The sequence below is a fragment of the Physeter macrocephalus genome, chromosome 11 (genome assembly GCF_002837175.3).
Source record: "Physeter macrocephalus isolate SW-GA chromosome 11, ASM283717v5, whole genome shotgun sequence".
Taxonomy (NCBI): domain Eukaryota; kingdom Metazoa; phylum Chordata; class Mammalia; order Artiodactyla; family Physeteridae; genus Physeter; species Physeter macrocephalus.
The window spans coordinates 82,103,356-82,118,151 of NC_041224.1; the positions used below are offsets into that span (position 1 = coordinate 82,103,356).

Consider the following 14,796-nt stretch of genomic DNA (forward strand, 5'->3'; position numbering starts at 1 on the left):
CATGGAAGCAACCTAAATGCCTATCAACAGATGAATGGATAAAGAAGATGTGGTACATATATACAATGGAATATTACTCAGCCATAAAATGGAACGAAATTGGGTCATTTGTAGAGATGTGGATTGATCTAGAGACTGTCATACACAGTGAAGTAAGTCAGAAAGAGGAAAAACAAATATCGTATATTAACGCATATACGTGGAACCTAGAAAAATGGTACAGATGAACCACTATTCAGGGCAGAGATTGAAATACAGATGTAGAGAACAAACGTATGGACACCAAGTGGGGAAAGTGGCAAGGGTGGTGGTGTGATGAAAGTGGCAAGTGTGATGAATTGGGATTGACATATATACACTGATATGTATAAAATAGATAACTAATAAGAACCTACTGTATAAAAAAATTTTTTTTAAGTCTTAATGAGGAAAGAGGGACTGCAGATTCTCACAGGGCTGGTCAGTCACACAATGAACAGGAGTCTTTGTTAACCCTATTATCTCTCCCAATGGGGGCACCCCTTCTCCAGCTTGTCTTCTCTCTAAGCAGAGAGACGAAGTCCCCTACAATCTTAAATGTACTCAAACACTTAAGCTTTATCTGAAAAGTTCATGCCAATCTTGCAGTCTTACTCTGCATGTTTTCATATAAAAATAAAATTTTGAATTCCTTACCAGTTAAGCTATTAAGCAGACTTCTAGAGCTGGGTATGATGGAGCAGCCTCACTCCACTCTGCCTCTCCCAGTGATTGCAACTAAAACCCTAGGCAGGATACATAAAGCAATCATCAGAGAAGTCTGAGAAGGAAATGATAACGGGCAGATGGAGGGAGGATTAACACTCAAAGGCAGATGGACACGGCCAGGAGTCTCTGGTTGTTTCTTTCCTCCCATGTCTCCAATTGCAGACTTGGAAAAGGTCAAATCCCAGACTGATCAACAGTCACGGAGGGAAAAGGATGACAAGAAGTCATGATTTTATGGTCAGAGGACCAGCAAAGAGGGCCCTGTGGAACAGAGTGAGGAAAACCCGCTGTTTTTTCTTTCTCTCTGTGTCTTGTCCCTGGAAAATGTCCCAGAACTGTGCTCCCATGACAGTTGCAGCAGCAGCCATGAAGTCACCTGAAAATCATCCTTTCCGATCATACAAATGAAAAAGCAGGTGGGAATCATGGCTGATTTTTTCTCTCTCTCTTCCCTCTTGCTGCTTCACCTTGGAGCTAGACTCAGTCATGGGAAATGCACAACAGCACTGAGAGGCTAAACTCTCACCTTTCTAGCCTAAGAACTAGAAAAAGGGAACCCAAAGATCTGGGGAGTGTTGGAGGAGTCATGAAGAGAATGGAGTTTTGAGAAATGGATGGCAAAAAGATGTGGATCAAGTTCTACATCCATTTCTGAACTGTGCATATATGGAATTGACCTCAAACAGCATACCAAAGGTTTTGAGAAATGAACTCAGGTCCAGATTATCACTCAGGTCCCAAACTTGTCCCCAAAAGGAACATACGTGCAGCAGGTCAAAATAGCGCAGCAAACATTTGAAAACTGGACTCATACCCAGATTTTTCAGGGCAGCAAAACGATTCTGTATGATACTACAATGGTTGGTACATTTCATTATACATATGTCAAAACCCATAGAATGTACGACACCAAAATTGAACCCTAATGTAAACTATGGACTTTTGGTGATAATGCTGTGTCAGTGTAGGTTCATTGATTATAACAAATTACTGCTCTGGATGTTGGTGATGGGGAAGGCTGTGTGTGTATGAGGGCAAGAGCTACTTAGCAATTCTCTGTACTTTTCACTCAATTTTTCTGTGAACCTAAAACTTCTCTAAAAAATAAAGTCTAGTTAAAAATAAAAAATGAGAGACAATCAAAGAAAAAAACTGAGCTAACACTGGAACCATAAGCCATGAGAGACTGCTCAAGACTTGAAGCCTAAAACTAAGAAGATGCCTGCCAAAAAAGAAAAAAAGAGAAAAATCAACATTCTCCAGAGAATTTCAACAGAACACAGAATCTCATAACATAATATTTGAAATGTCCAGGATACAACCCAAAATTACACGACATACAAAAACCATAATAAAGTAATCACAGATGCTAGTACTGAGGTTACCCAATGTTGGAATTATCAGACAAAGATTTTTAAACAGGTATGATAACCATGCTCCAGAAAGTAAGTTAGGACTCTCTTGAAACAAATGGAAAGACAGAAATTCTGGGCAGAAAGGGTATAAAGTATACAAAAGAACCAAAAGAAAAATTTTAAACCATAAAATATAATAACCGAAATAGAAAATTCACTATTTGAGTTAAATAGAAGAATGGAAATGACAGAGTCAGTGAACATGAAGATGCATCAACAAAAGTTGTCCAACTGAACAACAAAAACAAAAAAAATGGTGGTAAAAAATGAACAGAGTCTCAAGGACCTGTAGAACAATTCAATAAGGTTTAACATATGTGTCATTAGATTTCCAGAAGAGAGAAGAAATAAACTGATGCAGAAAGAAAATATTTGAAAAAGCATAGCTAAAAACTTCCCAAATATTATGAGGCATAACTTAAGATTTAAGAATCTCCGTGAACACCAGACCAGAGAAACTCAAGAAAAACTGTGCCTCGGTACATCATAATCAACCTGATGAAAATCAAAGATAAAAGACACATTACACATAAAGGAGCAACAATTCAAGTTACTGAAGATTATTTTTCAAAACAATGTGTATTGGAAGGAATGAAAACATCTTTATCGCATGCTGAAAGAAAAGAACTGTTGATGCATAATTCTCTATTGTAAAGATATCCTTCAGAAATAAGTGTAAAATAAAAATACTCTTAGATGAAGGAAAAGTGAGATAATCATTGTTAGCAGACTTGCTCAAAAAGAAATGATAAAGGAAGTTATTTATGCAGAGAAGTGATACCAAACAAAATGTGGAATTTTGTAAGGAAGGAAGACCAACAGAAATGATAAATATCTGAGTAATGTATTGAACTATTTTTCTCCTCTTAAGTTTTTAAAAATATTTATGACTATTAAAAGCAAAAATTACAATATTGTCTGGTGAGATTTTCAATGTATGTAAATATAATGCATATAACAACTAAACTTAAAGTGACAGAGGCTAAAGGGATTTAAATGGTTGTCAGGGTTCCACACTCTACTTGAAGTGATAAAATATTAACTCTAATTAGACTGTAAAAATTAATATGTAATTATCATCCCTAGATCAACACTAAAGAAATCTACACAAAGAGAGAAACCCAAAAGTTAACAGAAAAAATTTAATGAAAGACTAAAAACTACTGGACCCAAAAGAAAGCAAGAGAGGAAACAGAGGAATGAAAACAAATAATAAAAGGGAAGCCTAAATTCAACCATATCAATAATCAATGTAAGTGGCCTAAACACACCAATTAAAAGTCAGAAATTATCAGCTTGCACTTACAAAAGATTTTTAAAGACTCAACTATGTGCTATATGTAAGAAACCAATTTTAAAGATAATGATATAGATGAGTTAACAATAAACAAAGGGAAAAAGATATATGATGCAAACACTAATCAGAAGAAATTTGGAAGTGACTATTTTAATCTCAGAGAAAGTAGACTTCATAACAAGGAAAGTACCAGAGATGAGAAGGGACATTACAGTATATGACAATGAAAGGGTCTATTCAATAAGAGAAAGCAACCCCAAATGAGCATGCACCTAACTACCAGGCCTCAAAATACATGAAGCAACAGTGATAAAAACTGGAAGGAGAAACAGATAAATCCACAGATTTGGATATTTTAATACTCATCTCTCAAAAATCAATAGAACAACAGGCACAACCTACTGTATAACACAGGGAACTATATTTAATATTTTATAATAACCTATAATGAAAAAGAATCTAAGTATGTATACATATATAAATTAATCACTTTTCTATACACCTGAAACATTATAAATCAACTATACTTAATAAAAATAAAAAAAAATTAAAAAATAACAAGAAGCATAAAATCAGAAAAATATAGAAGACCTGAACACCAGCAACCATCTTAATTTAATTAATATATAACAGCATTATTCATAATCACCAAGAGTTAGCAACCCAAATGTCCTTCATCATGTAAATGGATAAACAAACTGTGGTACATCCATACAAATGTACTCTATGTAAATTTTTTAATAAAAAATTAAGTAACTTTGAAAAACTATTTGGTCATAGTTACTAAAGGAAGACATATGCGTACCCTATCACTCAGCATTTTCACTCCTACATATAGATACCCAGTAGAAATGCATACATATATTCACCAAAGAATATGGTTTGTAATGTTCTTAGCAGCACTATATCAGAGCCAAAACCTAGAGAATACCCATATGTGCATCCACACTAGAGCAGATAAATGAAGTGCGTGACAGTCACACAATGGAATACTGTACATTAAGGATGAGCAAACTACAACGACATTCAAAACATGGATGAATCCCACAATCAATGTTGAGTGAAAGACCTAGACACAAAAGAGTACATTGCATATGCTTTCACTCATTTAAAGCACAAACACAGGCAAGACTAACCTCCAGTGTTAGGAGGCAGGGTAATGGTGACCTTAGAGGGAGTAGGTACTATATCTCGATCTGAGTTCTCTGTTACAAGGGTGTGTTCAGTTTTTGAAAACTCAGTGATATGTACATTTGTGATCTGTGTACTTTTCTATAAGTACTTTTCAGTTGATTTTTTAAGTAAAAACGTTATTAAGCATTTATTCCAAAGCGTTGAGTCAAGTGCTCCAGAAAAATACCCTGGGAGCTTCAAATAACCTCTGACACACATGAGCACATGTGTTGCAGTTCAAGACATACTGTAGTAATGTTAACTAATCTTCATGATCTTCTGGGAAATGACAGGTTCTTTCCAGTGCTTCATGGAGTACCCCGAAACCTCTGGATTCCTAGTCTTTTTAAAAAAAAAAACAAATTAAAAATTTTACATCTCTTTTCTGCCAATAGCAAAATAAGGTGTCCATGTTATACTGGGGTTGCAAGTGGTTAGGGTAGAAAATTTGACAAGGCAGTGATGGTGAGCTTCCTGTGGGGTAGCTTTCTCAGCTACTTATTCTGAATTAGCAATAAAATGAAACAAACTACTGATACATGCAACAGCATATATTAATTTCAGATGCAGCATGTTCAATGAAAGAAGCCAGAATCAAAAGGTTACATACTGGGGCTTCCCTGGTGGCGCAGTGGTTGAGAATCCGCCCGCCGATGCAGGCCGCTGAGCCTGTGCGTCCGGAGCCTGTGCTCCGCAACGGGAGAGGCCACAACAGTGAGAGGCCCGCGTACCACAAAAAAAAAAAAAAAAAAAAAAAAAAAGGTTACATACTGTATGAATGGACAACCATCACTCCCAAGATCATATATTACAATCCCAGCATACAGACATAAAAACTCTCTCTTTGATCACTCTTTCTTTTCTTGCTTAGCCGTATTTTTCTTTCTCTCCCTCTGTATCAGTCAATATGAACTAGATTATGCTGCAGTAATAAACAATTCCATCTCAGTGGCTTTTATTCTATTTATCTTTTCTTTTTTTTAGAGTATTTTTAATTTTTATTTTATATTGGAGTATAGTTGATTAACAATGTTGTGTTAGTTTCAGGTGTACAGAAAAGTGATTCAGTTATACATATGTATGTATCTATTCTTTTCTCATTTAGGTTATTACAAAATATTGAGCAGAGTTCCCTGTAGTATACAGTAGGTCCTTGTTAGTTATCTATTTTGTATATAGTAGTGTGTATATGTTAATCCCAAACTACTAATTTATCCTCCCCTACCCCTTTCCCCTTTGATAACCATAAGTTTGTTCTCTAAGAAACAAAGTTTTATTTCTCACTTATTTTATAGTCCATGGTGTATTGGTAGGGGATCTGCTCATCAGAGCTGCTATGGACTCCAGCGGGTTGCCATGACAAAGGGGAAACGAATTCTAGGGGTCTTGTGTATCCTTGAAATAACCCATGTCAGTTCTGCTCACAACTCTTTGGTCAGAACTATTCAAAGGCTCTGTCCAACCACAATGGAGCCAAGAAATGCAGTCCTACCATGTGCTCAGAAGGAGAATCAGGAATATTTATTGAACAGCATTATTTACTACCATTCTCTTCTTCTTTTTTTTTTAACCATTCCCTTCTAAATTCAAGTTCCCAGGAGAGAAAAAAAATGCAGTTGACTCCATCTGACTGCATTGTCCTCCCCATTTCAATTAGCTAGCTTAGTGACTCCTGGGGAAAGACAAAACTGTACATTTAATATATGTCTAGGAGCATGGGATGGATGGGTGAGAATGAGGAAGGCAATTCAAGGGCTCACAGGCCAAGCAAATAAACCATAAGTTATAGAAATAGGACCCTTGGGTGTGGATGTGGTAGGGGTAGGACTAATGGATTAATAAGCACAAAACAAAGCAGTACAACTGCAAAGTTGAAAATGACAATATCCAGAACAGCTAGTGCCCATTACCAAAATTCAGTCTCCAACCAGAGTTTTCATTTCTTCAAGGACATGTTTCAACCATGTACCTGTTGACATACTTGCAAGGTAGAAGAGCTTCTCCAGTCTGAGTTAAACCATTATGGGGACTGAGCTTATAAAAGCACACTCTGATTTTTCTGCTCCTCCACTACATAATTTATGTACCAGTCAGACACAGTTTTCATTTAATCAAGAGCTATCTTGTCCAGCCTTTCAACTGTGAGTAACTTTGTACAAGATGAAAATAACCAAATCTATCATGATGATAGAAATTTTTCTGTTTCTTCCAGAACCTTACTGCCAAGAACATGCCAGGGATCTTGCTTCCTTGGATGGTTTATTAAAATGCAGCAGACCCAAATTTCATTAGGGCTGTGAAATAGCATTTGCTGCCCACTAACTAATGCTTGCCAGATGTGTAAGCTCAACCACATCTGCAAGGACCAAGCCACCTGCTCAAAGGAGTGGGCCTACAGAGCCAATGCAGGGAGAACGCTGCTAGCACTTTATTTGCCCTCCAAATGATGTACCCTGAAACAAAAATAATAAATTAAAATGGGGAAGGGGGGTTGCCGGGCTGAGATGGCAGTATTCAAAGGGGCAGTGGTTTAGATGAAGTTATTTCCCACTAGATTTTTCCAAGCATATTCCCTGAACTTCTGCATCTATACATTTTGAGACTGAACACCAAAGTTCCCATCCCCACCATGATGACCTTGGGTAAATCCCTTAACCTCCTTGAGTTTTACACTCCTAATAGGGAAAATGGGAACAACTACATGCCCTTGCAGGGCTGCTGTGAGGATGAAATGACATGAAATATACGGAATTGCTTTGCACAGTGAAAGGGATATAAAATTGTTCAATAAATGTCCAGTCCACATGTGCATTTTTTGAATATGTAAGTGGGGTCAGAAAACCTGGATCTCTCTTCCATTCTCAAACCATATTACCCTCCACATACACATATTCATTCTCTCTCCTCCCTCCCTTTCCCCCTCCTACTCCTTCTCCTCTTCTTCTTCTTCTTTTTCTTCTTCTTCTCCTCTCTCTTTCTCTGTCCCTTCCTCCATCCTCCCTCTCAGATTTGGCTGGGTGGGACTTCACTATAATGCCAGGGTTGGCATGAGAAGCTGGGCAAGTAAGGCCAAGGTCATTAATGGAATGTTTGGAATGTTTTTGAACTTTATACAAATGAAATCATCCTTATCTATTCCTATATGACTTGTGTTTTGCACTCAAGATTATGTTTTTGAGATTCATTCATGTTGATGCATGAAGCTATAAATTATTCATGTTCACTGATGTATAATATTCCATTATGTGGCTATACCATAAGTTATTCTATTGTTTATGAACATTTGTGCAGTTGTCAGTTTTTTACTATTACAGACATCACTGCGATGAACGTTCTTATGCTGGTGTACATGATCAAAATATTCCCCAAGGTGGGAGAACACTGCTGGGTCACAGGTTATGCATACTTTCAACTTCAGTCTATAGTCCAAAATTATGTTTCCAAAGAGCTTGCTCCAGTCTACACCTGATTCCCCAATTCTTGGCAAAAACATTGAAAACTACCCTGGAAAACATCATTCCTGCAAGTAGGTGTTGTTGGAGTTTCAGACCATTGGCCGAATTGGTTCCCCCACATGCCACTTGCAAGTTCACAGTCACAAACATTCCACCAGGGGAGGGAGAGGTTTTGTCATGTACGTAGTTTCTAACAAAGAGAGTCTTAAGGTGAGTGGTTTTGTGGCCCCCTGGCGTTGGGGATAAAACCTCTGCAGGATGAACATGTACTGTTCAGCCCATGAACAGAACACTCTGTAGCTGCTACCGTTTTTCACATGGGGATGATGAAAGCTGGCATAAGACTTGATTTCCAAACCACTTTTCATCAACAGACTCCTCCAGCTAGACTGTGATGTCTTTGAGAACAAGGACCACACTTTTCGACCTTGTTTGTGTCTGTAATGCTTAGTATGGTGTCTGTACATCCTAGAGCAGTGGTCCCCAAACCCCGGGCCGCAGACTGGTACCGGTCTGTGGCCTATTAGGAACCAGGCCACACAGCAGGAGGTGAGCAGCGAGCAAGTAAAGCTTCATCTGCCGCTCCCCATCACTCACGTTACCACCTGAACCTTCCCCCACTGCCTCCGTCACTGGGCCATAGAAAAATTGTCTTCCACGAAACCAGTCCCTAATGCCAAAAAGGTTGGGGACCGCTGTCCTAGAGGCTCAATTCAACTTCATAAGAGTTAATCATTTTGGCAGACACTGCTATGTGTTGCCAAAATCTGTCCCCTCCACCTTCTGGGCACAGCTCTAGATTATATTTCCCAGCTTCCTTTGCAGTGTGACATGGTCATGTGACTTAATTTTGGCCAATCAAATGTGAGCAGAGGGGCTATTTTCCACCTCCAGTCCTGACCTATCAAAACCTCCCATAGGGTCCCCCACATGCTCTCTTTTCCTGGCTGCCAGATGGATGTTCTTTTTTCCCCTTAGCCATCACCTGGATTCACATCACAAAAGGTGGCAATGGCATCTCTTTTAAATCAACCAAGGAAGTAAATATGTTTTCTCTTTAAAACAAACAAAGCTATGTGAGAGCCTCTGTGTATTTTTAGTGAGACTGCTTGAGAGGGCAGATGGGCACATTCATGATTCAGACCTTTGGGTGGTTTGGGGCTCAGCTGCCCAGGCTGATTCTGAATGACCTTGTTGTATTTCTGATACTATGCCATGTACACCAGATTTCCCTTAATGTGTAGCCACTGGTTAAAGACCAGAAGCATAAGGAACAGTGATGTTGAAATCAACAAGAAAATAACAAAGTGTATTAATTATCTATTGCAGCATAACAAATTATTCTAAACCTTAGTGAATTAAAATAAAAACACGTATTATCTCACATTATGTCTGTGACTCTGGACACAGCTTACCTGAGTCCTCTGGCTGAAGATGTCTCACAGGTGCAATCAAGGTGCTGAGGGGGCTGCAGTCATCTGAAGGCTCAACTGGGAAGAAATCCATTTCCAAGCTCACTGCATGGTTGCAGCAGGATTCTGCTCCTCATGGGACACTGGACTGAGAGATTCAGATCGTTACTAGCTGTTGGCTGGAAGTTGCCCTGGAGGGTGTGTGTGGAGGCTTCCTTACAACATGGCAGCCAGCTTCATCAGAGTGAGCAAGTGAGAAGAGAGAGGGAGAGGGAGAGCAAAAGAGAAGTCATAGTCCTTTACAACCTAATCTTGGAAGAAATATCCCATCACTTTCTTCATTAGAAGCAAGTCACTAGATTCAGCCCACACTCAAGAAGAAGGAACCATCTCAGAAGCTGCCATCCTACACAAGAAGCTTAAAAATGATAATTCTGCCAAATCACTCCTACATTTTCTGAGCCTAATCTCTAAATTTCATTTATCTAGTCAAAAGCCTTAGTAGCCCTTCAGGCTATCTCCAAGATTCCAGAAGCCAATGTTAAAGTGAGAAAACTATAATGAGAAATCCATGCTTCTTCCTTTACTGGGAATGAAGATATCCACTGCACCAATGGGATACTTTAAAGAAATAATGGCAAGTGGCCTATTCTCCTCTTCTATGTCAATATTTAAAAATAAAACTCAAAATTACGCAGTTGAATTTTTTTAAGTCGAAATGCAGAAATTCCAAACATGAGGTTGCAAAAGCAGGTCTTGCCTATTTTCAATGCCAATACATAATTAAATTTCCATTTGCATTTTAAAATTGTGTTTCTTGACCAAGTTTGATAAACTATGTAATTCATGAATGTCTTTGTTGACAAATCATGCTTTTCTTACATGATTAAAGTAAATAGAACAGCATGCATCGCTTATTAGATGGGAAAAACATGTCTAAAAATTCTTAAATTCAATTTTTGTAACACACAAAAGTGACAAACTGGGTTTTTTCTTTTAATTCCTATAGGAAGAGGAGAGGTAAGAGATTACATATTCTCAAAACGAGGTTCCCGGTGCAAGCTTTTGGGAAACAGCTCTGTGCATCATACACCTTCCTCCCCTCTCCAATGCATGTGACAATGGACAAATCAGACACATTGGAAAACACCCGTCATAATCTGTTTCCATGGCCCTGTGAGCTGCACAGATTTGGAAATATTAGCCCCCAGCAAGCCCACGCATTTTAATGAGCCATGGCCAACTGGAATGACGGAATCCTTCAGCCATGTCAATGCTGCCACAGCTGGTCCAGGGAGGCAAAAGATGCCTCCTCCCCAGGACACCACCCTGTGTCCAGTCACAACCACATGAGACCTAAATACAAAGTCTATTTCCCCAGCTGTTCTCAGCGCCCAGGAGAAACTCGGGCTGAGGGGAGAGCAGGGAGCCTGGCATTCTAGCTAAAGTTGGACTGTGTTGGAGGAAAGCCCAGCTGAGGCAAGAAATGGGCAGGGAAGAGGGTTAGAGGCAAGAGCTAAAAGGCAAACCTAATCAGCCCAGCAAACTTGCACTGACATTTTAAAGTGTAAGGTCATTCTGAGTTCCAGAACCAGGAACATCTCTAGATGTCGAAATGGCCTTTGCTAAATGTCAACTTGGTAAATTTGTTTTTCCTTTGGCTCATTAAAAGAGAATTAACCATTTATCCGTTAATGACAAGAAATACGACCCTCCCAGGGTCTACAAGCATCCACCTGGAGGCTGGCCTGGTCTCTCCTACTGAGCCAATTTTGCTCTTTTTTTTAATATATATTAGAAAATATTTATTTACCAAGAGGCCACAGGTACCTGAGAGAGTCCCTGCCCTCAAAAAGCTTTCAGTCTGCTGAAAGACTGGGATGCAGATGATTATGACACAATGTATATGGGGCCCATTCTCCAGAAGTGCTGATCACTACACTACAAAAGCACCTTGCAGGGGACCCTGCCCAGTTGGGGATGGGGGTTTCTGGGTGATAATTAGCTATCATGGCATTGACTATTTAGCTGAGACCTCCAGGGTGAGTGGGAGGGAGCTAAAGAAAGTGAGAAGTAGTTTAAGGTAGAACTTTTTTTTTAATAGAGATATTTATTCATACTACTCAGGTTACAGAAAAACAATATGCTTGCATTCTAATGTGCCTAGATTTTACACTGTTTAAAAACAGTTTTATTGTTTTATTTTTTTTTAACTATAGTTGATCTTCAGTGTTTCAGATGTACAAAAAAATGACTCAGTTACACATATATATGTATATACGTATATGTATATACATATACGTATATACATATATATGTGTAACTGAGTCATTTTTTTGTACATCTGAAACACTGAAGATCAACTATAGTTAAAAAAAAATAAAACAATAAGTATATACATATACGTATATACATATATATTCTTTCTCAAATTCTTTTCTATTATAGGTACAACATATTGAATATAGTTCCCTGTGCTATACAGTAAGCCCTTGTTGTTCATCTATTTTATATATAATAGTGTGTATCTGTTAATCCCAAACTCCCAATTTATCCCTCCCCTCCCTTTCCTCTTTGGTAACCATAATTTTGTTTTCTATGTCTGCGAGTCTGTTTCTGTTTTGTAAATAAGTTCATTTGTATCATGTTTTCAGACTGCACACATAAGTGATACTGTATGAAATCTGTCTTTCTCTGTCTGACTTATTTCACTTAGGGTGATAATTTCTATGTCCATCCAACGATGTTTCTGCCACAAAGAAGCAAGAGAAGGTGGCACAGCCAGTGCCTAGCTCTGATCATAGCACGGTGCCTGTATTAATTTATTTTATCCTCAACAACCCCTGGCAACCCCTATTATCCCCAGCTTACAAATGAGGAAGCTGAGGGACGGAAAGGTTAACTGACTTCCCCAAGATCCCCCAGCTAGTGAGTGGCTGAAAGTAGTTCAAAACAACTAGAGGGGTGGGGGAGGGAGAGGTGATTGGAGGCCTGGGCTGTCCAGAGATAAAAAAGCCAAAAGAGTCCAGATCATGAAGGTCCACATACATCAGGTTCAGAATTTGCAAGCATCTAAGCAACTCCTGAAGGGGTTAGAGTTGGTGATGCTAGGAGCTGCTGAGAGCCCCAGAAAATCCACACCATGTGCCTTGTGCAAAATGTATGGAAGGCAAGCGAGCTTGGTGGTGGGAGACCCACCATCCGGTGAGATATGATGGGAGCCTGAGCTCAAGGAGCTGCAATGAGGAAGACAGGGACCAGAATGAATCCTGGGACCTTGGATAAGTAGCATCAACTAGACACAGCTGCTGGGATGGGAGAGGATGGGGAGAGGGAGGCACGGAGGCCAACTGCCAGGCTACTGGCTTGGGCTCTGCACAGATGGTGTGGCCACCAGTGGAATTCTCTGAGATCCTAGAATAAAAGCGATCGTGACTGGCTGTATCCCTCAACTCCTTGATGACAGCAGGCTGGACACTTGGAAGCTACATCTGCCTTAGAGCTAGGAATGCAGGCTCCCTCTCCTTGGCACACTGTCACTCCTAAACACAGTTTGAGCATTTGAATGAAACAAAAGGACTTTTTAAAAAAGGGATACCGGGGCCAGAGATGTGATCAGCAGTACCAGAGTCATCACTGACTTGCCACGCTGCTACTCATTGGCCTTATCTTACAGAAGGCCCTTGAAGATGCTCAGAGAACAGGTATTCCAAGTGCTAGACTATTGCTTTGTGGATATTTCCAACTACTCTAATATTCATAAGCTGCCTAAATGTCCTGAATTAATCAGTGTTTTTTAGGTTTTGGCCCTATAGGTTGCTATAAGAAAGAGGTCAGTTGATACATCACCTATTTAAGATTAAATTTGGGGGAGGGCCATTTCTCCTCCTTCGTGGGGAAAAAAACCCTAAAAGTCACCCAGAAACAGGAATTTTTATGACTACTGACACATCTGGGGGTTATGAAAGATGTCTGCATTCTTTCCCTTTTCTTGGCCAACACTTCAGAGAGCTTGGTTTTGGACTTCTGTGCTGTGCCTGTCTCTTCTTTCTAGAAGAAAGAAGTTCTTCTGAGCTATCACCCAGGGCCCACCTCTGAGGCACTTAGTTTATAAACAGTTCTGAGAAGCAAAGATTCAGAGTGGGCGAGGGCTTGTCCAAGGAGGCATTTATAGATGGCAAAATTCAGACAGCAATGTACATTCCAAAGAGGGCAGCCCTGTGGTGTGTTTTGCAGCTGGACCCAAGGAAAATACACCTGCTCCTCTCAGCTCCAGCCCCTCCCTGATGGGGGTTGTCTCTAACTGGGCCCCCATTGTTCAGGATCTTCCAGTGGGTCCACAATGAGGGAAGCAGCTAATGAAGAATTCATCTGGGCTGATTTGCAGAGAATGACCATTGATTCCTTTGGGCTTGTTAAGTCAGTATCCCCTAGACAAAATGTAATCCAAAAGATTACAAGATTAACCAGCTGAAGCCACTGTCAACAAGGGCTCTAGCCATACACTAGAAAAAGGCAAAAAACAACAGGGCAAGAGGCAGTCCATTTGGCATGCCATCTGCCACCTCAATTGCTCCATCTTGTTTTATGTCTCCTCATATACCTCCTCAGCTCTTACTCACACGGACACACTGAGAAGGGGGCTTCGACTTACTGCTGTCACAAGCATTAGTGAAGTATTTCTCCCTTTCTTCCTTCCTCCCTCTCTTCCCCTGCTAGAAAAGTAGCATGGATGCGGCAGGCAGTCTTTTCAGACTAAGGAAGCATTGCCACCATTTTTGTGTTTGTTTGTTTGTTTGTGATATTTATTTATTAACTTGTGCCCAAGCCCCTGCCACATAGAATTTGAGGTGGCTACAAGAAAACCATAAAACAGAAACTGTTAAGTGAAAAGTATCAGAACCACAGAAATATAAATTGGATTAGGAGGTACCGGCTTCCGGTTCAAGATGGCAGCCTGAAATTCATCCACCCAACATCTTCTGTCCCTCCCAAGAATCTCTGAAATACAAAAATGTAGAAGGACAAAAATGGACATGCCTACATAGTAGCTATGTCACATGGGGACTCTAATGAGTTAGACTTGAACCCATGTTGGTATTGCCCTAAAGCCTTTGAGGCTTCCACCATGCCTAGGGCCCAATGTACAGAAGGAGAAAATAAATTGGCTCAAAAAAGATAAAGCCTAGGGCTTCCCTGGTGGCGCAGTGGTTGCGCGTCCGCCTGCCGATGCAGGGGAACTGGGTTCGTGCCCCGGTCTGGAAGGATCCCACGTGCCGCGGAGCGGCTGGGCCCTG

General features: G+C 39.9%; 1 long non-coding RNA gene across 1 annotated transcript in view; it reads right to left on the reverse strand.

Moving 5' to 3' along the window:
* LOC102992572 (uncharacterized) overlaps positions 1 to 14,796 on the reverse strand; it is a 42,740-nt gene that overhangs the window by 14,956 nt on the left and 12,988 nt on the right. The window contains exon 4 of the long non-coding RNA XR_003681858.2: positions 9,503 to 9,647. This is a non-coding gene — a long non-coding RNA (uncharacterized lncRNA). The remainder of the gene's footprint in view (positions 1 to 9,502; positions 9,648 to 14,796) is intronic.